Below are 6,694 nucleotides of genomic sequence, written 5' to 3' on the forward strand. Positions count from 1 at the left end.
TTTTTTTTTTTTTTTTTTCATTTTCGGGCCTCCTTTCTATCCGGGTCCCAGGCAGCCACCTGGTTTGCCTATGCCTGTGTCTGGGTCTGGATGCAGATAAAATGCCTAATAAGGAAAACTTGCTTCCTTCTTAAAATGTCCAACCTTTGACTTCAACAGACTTGTACAAGCCTAAAAGCAATTTTAGCTTTGTAGCTGAAAAAGTGCTCCAAAATGTTCTTTATGCTAATTCAGCAAATGAAAAAAGAAAGACAAGTGGAAAGGCATGCCAAGTCTGCATCAGGCATAAAACGAGTGCTCTGTCAAATTCTTGCCTTTTCAGCTTGTTTATTATAAATATAGCAATAAAAAGAAATGACCTCCTGGGTTTTAATGTGTTCATTTTTGAAAATGTATGGGGAAATATGTATTTTTTCCTCTATGCAGGAAGATCAGAAGAAACTTCTGAACTCACCATTGTGTATTTCTCTAAATCTGTGAATTTTCAACCAGGGTGCCATGGGCACTGCAGGGTGCCTTGAGATCCTTGCAAGGGTGTCACAGGGTACCATGGGATATTAGCACTGCTAGGTGCACAGACATGATTTACTGGATAAACCCAGAGATTTTAAATAGGAAACTAGAGTGTTCACCTGTTCTGACCAGCCATGGGTTTTCTGAGCCCCTTGAAGTGGAGCAAGTACAATATTATTTTTCAGTAGTCAAAAAAGAAGTGACTGGCATTTTCTGGGAGGCCACCTTGAGTCTAAAAAGGCTGAGAATCACTGATCTAAAGGGTAAGTGGTCTGTGGGGGATCACTTTTTAAAAAGTATTTAAGTGTGTAGATGTAAGTACCTAGACACTTTTGAACAACCCACCGAGAGCCTCAATGCCTTTAATATCTGGCCATATACTTTTGCAAAACCCTGGCTGTTATCTGGCACCTCAAAAAAGGGGTCAATTTAGTCCTTTCTGGAGTGAGTGGGTAGGGAAGAGTCAGAGAGACATTTAGAAGCCAGGTTCATCAGCAGGTACACGGGATGTCTTTCCAGTTACAATCAAGGTCACTTATAAGAAAACTAAAGGAAGAAAGTGCTATGCATCTTCTCTTATCTATTTGATTATGTTCAAAAGCATATACAGTGCCTATTCCTCAGTAGCTTATTACTTTTCAACTGTAATAGCTCGTACTACATCTCATCTAAGTCTAGCCTGCTACTCTAGTAATGTCATTTTTGCTATTCATCCTTCTGTGTTGAGTAGAATATCTTTGCAGATATAACTGGCGGTGACTCATGCCGTGTTGGTCACACGGGGAGGGGAGATCATGTACAGTATTAAGGCTAATCAAAATCCAGATTGCTTCAGAGGCAGAGGATGAATTAGGAAAAATAAAACGAATGATGCATTTTATAAGACAACAGCAGCATAGGGTGCTGGCTCCCACTCCTGTGAACAGTCTGTGGCTGTTTTAGCATTGACTTCTTTGAGAGCAACATCGGGACCCTTGACCATAAATATTTCTGTATACTGCCCCACTGAGAAGGAGGGAATCAACACAGAACATTATATCAGTATGACACAAAGAGCCTAAATTTGCATTTGTTGAGACAGGAGTTGCAATAATGCTGTACATGGGTATAATAAAAGAATAATAAGCACTTACAAATAATTGTATGTTGTAGGGATGTATTCATTTGAAATACAATTGGCCACATCCTCGCGTAGCAAAACAGATGTAGCTCCTTTGACTTGGGAGAGCCTGGCCCAATACTGAGCAGGTGATAGTGTAGCATCCATAGGCAGTTATTATATTGGAGTCAGAATGGCCTCCCTGATAATGCAGGAGAGCGGACTCAGGAAACTTGATTTCTGCTTCTGGCTCGGCCACTTTACCCTTCCGTGCCTCAGTTTGTCCACTGAACAAAAAAATGGGCTAATAATATTTGCCTCCTTTATAAAGTATGGTGATATTTGCTAATATAAATACTATTGCATCTAGGGAATCTGATTATAATAATCTAGTGTCTCGATAGTCTGAAATGCACATTAGCTCTTTATACATACATACGATGTGACTTAATACCAGCTATGTATTTCCAGAAATATTTGTCTCTGTATTATGCATAAACTACGATCTAGCCATTTAAAGTCTGATAGGGCATCGTTGTCTCCTCGAGCCAGCGTCCTTACTTTTGTGAGTTGAAATGCTTTATGTTGCTGTAAAAATACATCTTGATATTTAAGGGTCTCGATGCATCGCTATTCACCCTGTAGTTACCGCTAAAGTGATCCATTGGAACTGGCTGTGACATTTTGAAATGCACTCCAGCAAGGAATCTGAAAACAATATTCTCCACCACAGGTTTAAAATTGAGATCAGGTAATCCTAACTAAACCTGTCATCGAAGTCTGCAAAGTATGACGGTTCTGCGACCAAGCCCATAGTTTTTGTGGCAGAAGCTCCTGGGCAGCTGCCAGTGGTAACTTTAGTTACCATCTATCAAAGGTGACATACCAGGCCTCTGTCCTTGAGTGCCAGGATCCTTGGACTGGAGTGGCATGGCGCCAGATGTAACAAATGGAAGGGCTTGAGCCAAGAAATCAGCACAAAATCAAAATAGACTTGCCTGCTGCAGCGGGGAGGGGTGTTGGGGAAAATTATTCCAAATGTCTGTGATGCAATCTCCTTCTGTATGGCTGCCTAAATCCAGAGGTATGTTATGCCTTTCATCCTGCTTTCCTGGGGGCTTTCTCTGGAAGGTTGCTGGTGGCGAGGTTTGCACAGTCACAAGAAACTGGATGTTTTCTTAAAGTCTGTCCCAAATGCTCCTCGGTACTAAGTGGGTGATGTCGTCACGGGGATATGCACTATATTTGCATGGACGGTTACTCTGATATTAGCCATCTGTCAGAAGAGATTGAAATGTACTACCAACTGCCGAGCGGGTTTCAGCTGTGCCGAGCATTGGCAGTGATGCAGGCTGACATTCATCTCTGCCCCTGAAAAGACTGGGTGAGGGTCGTTCAGTGGTGCGTGTCATGGGACCTCTGCGCTGGGGTGAATTTGACCTGTTATGGGCTCAGCTTATATATAGCATTGTACTTTTACGTGCAAATCAAAGGCAGCTCTGTCCATGGTGTTGATATGCTCTGCTAAGCAGAGTGGAAAGTAGCATAAATTTGCACCTTCTAGAGTAATTAAAGTAGATTTCTATAGAAGGAGCACAAACTTTAATGAGCTTGATGCTCACTTCATCTATTTTCCACCTAACTTGCACTTCCAGAGGATTTTAAATGTATTATTTGCCGTTCTGAAAGTACGCCCATTCCCCTGTTTCTGACCATGGCTAATTCCAAATGCTTCAGCAAAAGAAGTTAAGCCCACACCGTGACAATTGGGCAATGATATCCCTGTTAAATAAGCTTTTTTTTAAAGCCAGCCTCTAAGTAGTTAGTTTATCCCATGTATTTATTCAGCACAAAATGTTGCAGGGGGGCTGATCTGATAATATTTGGTTGGGGATTGAGGTCATACTCAGACCGAGGTTCAGGAAGGAAATCCAAACCAAATTTAAGGCCACTTCAGGTTCTGCATAACACAGACCTTGAGAGAGCTCTTGGTTCCTCAAAAGTGCCATTGTCCTATGAGTAATAGTGTAATGAGGAGTGGGTGACTGGCCAGCAGCCCTGGGCAAGAATGACAGCTGCCACTGCTGTTGCAGCGAGCCCAGCCCCTGCCATCCCTGCTGCCACCCAGGGTACAAAGCCTAGTAGTTATGCTGCTGCTTATGAGATGAGACATTATCACCACAGTAGGCTATGCCTACGCCATGGTCCAGAAAAGGAAATTTATGGATTGGTCTCCAACTAGGAATCAAGTTCCCAATCCAAACTCAGCATCCTCAGTGGTGAAAGCTGATGCAAAGAAATCATGGTGTTTCTAAGTAATATCTTTATCTATCTCCCTTTCAGCATGGAAACTCCAGTCTTTTTTTTTTTACCCTTATGGCAACTGCTAGAGATTAAGAGTACTTGTTTGTTTTTTTTCTGTCTATTCCTCTTCAAAATCTACTCGGTCCTCTTATTTCTCTCCTATCTCTTGCCTTTGGTAATTTATGCTATTGTTTATTGGCTCAAGTCAGGTCAGATTTCCAAGGAGGAATTCTCTTTGGGTGCAAATCGAGAGCTGGGATGCCAGTAATCTGTATGCTATTTGGCTCTGAAGAATTAATATCTCTGGGCCAAATCTTAGCAACTCCAAATGGGAGTGGCCCCACTGACATTTACACTTCTTGTTTTAATTAGAACTAGACTGCATTGTGACATTCAGGGTGCGTCTACATGTTCACGTTTACTGCACAGTAAAACTGAAATAACTACATAATATAGGTGCATGTCTACATGTGCTTGCCTGTACGGCACAGCAAATATGGTGACCTATGCCAACCTGAACATAAATTTGATACCTGCATGATGCAGGTATCAAATTTACGCCAAAATAGTTACTCCGCATAGTGCACATGTAGACACCTTACTACGCAATAACACTGTGTGTGTGTGGACTGACTTGGGACTAACTTTATTCCCAAGTCAGGCCACACACAACGCTAATGCACTTTAATGCCTGTACGTATAGATGCCGGCCTATTCCCACTTACTGCACAGCCAATTTAAGCCAGTATAAATGCATGTGTAGACACAGCCTTAGTCACCTAGATAACAGTGACTACAAACTTCATGGTTTGAATAGAAAATTTTAAACTGAGACAGTTTCAAAGAGATGTTATTCCTTTGTCTCTTCAGGCTGCCTAAGCCTTGTGTTTGCACTTAACAGTTCCCTGTTTGCTTTAGTCTCTCAGGGAGAATCCTTTCTGAAGCATGCCATAAATCAGGCAAGTCTTTGTGGATTTCAACCTAACTGGCTTTAATTTCATTAGGCTCCAGTGTGATCTCAGTATCTATGAATTGTACTTAGACCATACTAAGAATACTTAAAATGTGAGTGTCTGCATGCTAAAGCTTGTTAATGCATGGTAAGTGCTCTCTAAGCGTCTCAAACTTATGCTACTTCAGGTGCGGGTTAACTCTGGGGGGTGCTATCCATCTTCTCTTAGGATAACTTCAGTCTGCCCCATGGAGATGAAATGAGCAATTTGCAGTCCTCCAGCATCCCAGGATGCACCGCTGTAATGCCTCTACCCCCTGCTAAGCAGCAGGGAGTAGAGGGATTAAAGCAATGCATCCTACATTTCAGTCACTACTGTGATTAAAAGTTGGTAGGGATTTAGATATTTAGACTGCAGGTAATTTTTTCCAAAGTACCTAAGCCCCATTTGAAAAAGTTACTTAGGCCCACACCTTCAAAACTATTTAGATACCTAATATACTGAAATCAATAGGAATCAGGCTCCAAGGTGCTTTGGAAAATCTCAGTGGGCACTTAGACATATTTCAGGTGCATAAATATCTAAACCTAAACTATCTAAATACCACTTAAATGTCAGCTGCACTGGGTAACAATGAACTTAATCCCAAGCAAAATAATAGAAAAGCTGATGTAGGATTTGGTGAGTAAAGAATTAAAGGATGGGAATATAACAAATGCCAGTCAGCAAGGTTTAGGGAAAATAGGCCTTGTCAAACAATGTTGATACACTACTCTGAGGAGAGAGAAAATTTGGGCAATGAAGTAATTGCATAGATGTAACATGCTTTGTAGGGTGTTAGTACCACACTAGATCCTGGCTAAAAGTGAGCACTACCCAGTATCAATGGAACCAGTGATAACCATAGAAAAGCAGAGCTGGAAGAGACCTCAGGAGGACGTCCAGTCCAACTCCCCGTCTGAGGCAGGATCATCCCTGTGCATAATGTCCCACACAAATCCTTGTCTAACCTCTTTCTAAAATGACACAGTCAATCCTGTTGCACAGCTACAAGGCCTAGCACCCTAACCTGCCCCAGGTAAAGCAGGAGGGCCAGCATGGCAGTCAATATCCTACTGCTGCAAGGATTTTTCTTCCCTGGTTGTCATCAGATAGGGGCATTTGTAGTGAGGCTCCAACTATTTGACATTTATTATCAAAAATCTGAATATCGCTCATCAATTCCATGGGTGACAGAAACAATGATGGATAGCATTGAAAACAAGATGGTCCTCTTAAGCTGTTGAGATTGCTAGGGAAGCCAGACACTGTCAATAAAAACTCTTATTTTTTTTTACAACCCAAGGCAAGAGTATCCAGGAGGGATACGGGAATGCTGACCATGCCTATAGAATAGGGGATTGTGTCCTGGAAAGCAGCACTTCTGAAAAGGGGTCATAGTGCACAAGCAGTTGACCATCTGCTCCTAGTGTGGTGCTGCGGCAAAAAGGATTAACACAATTCTTGGATGTATTTATAGGGGAACACAGCGAGTTAGGAGCCAAGAAGTGATTTTTCTTCTCTGTATACAACAGCAGTGAGGCCCATGCTGGCATACCGTTGTTCAATCCCAGGGTCGATGTTTTAAAATACTGATAAATTAGAGAAGATACCAAAAAAAAAGCTCCACAATGATTTGAGAGATGGAGAAAATGCCTGATGTGAGAGAGAGGACATTACATTGATATCAGGATTAAGCACATCATTGCTCTTGCCAGAAACTGATGTTTACTTAAGCTATTGGCAAAGCTTTGTTGATAGTTTAACTAGTTACTAGGTAGCCTTA

This window comes from Gavialis gangeticus, unplaced genomic scaffold (assembly GCF_001723915.1).
Source record: "Gavialis gangeticus isolate Ggan-Ray unplaced genomic scaffold, GavGan_comp1, whole genome shotgun sequence".
NCBI lineage: Eukaryota > Metazoa > Chordata > Crocodylia > Gavialidae > Gavialis > Gavialis gangeticus.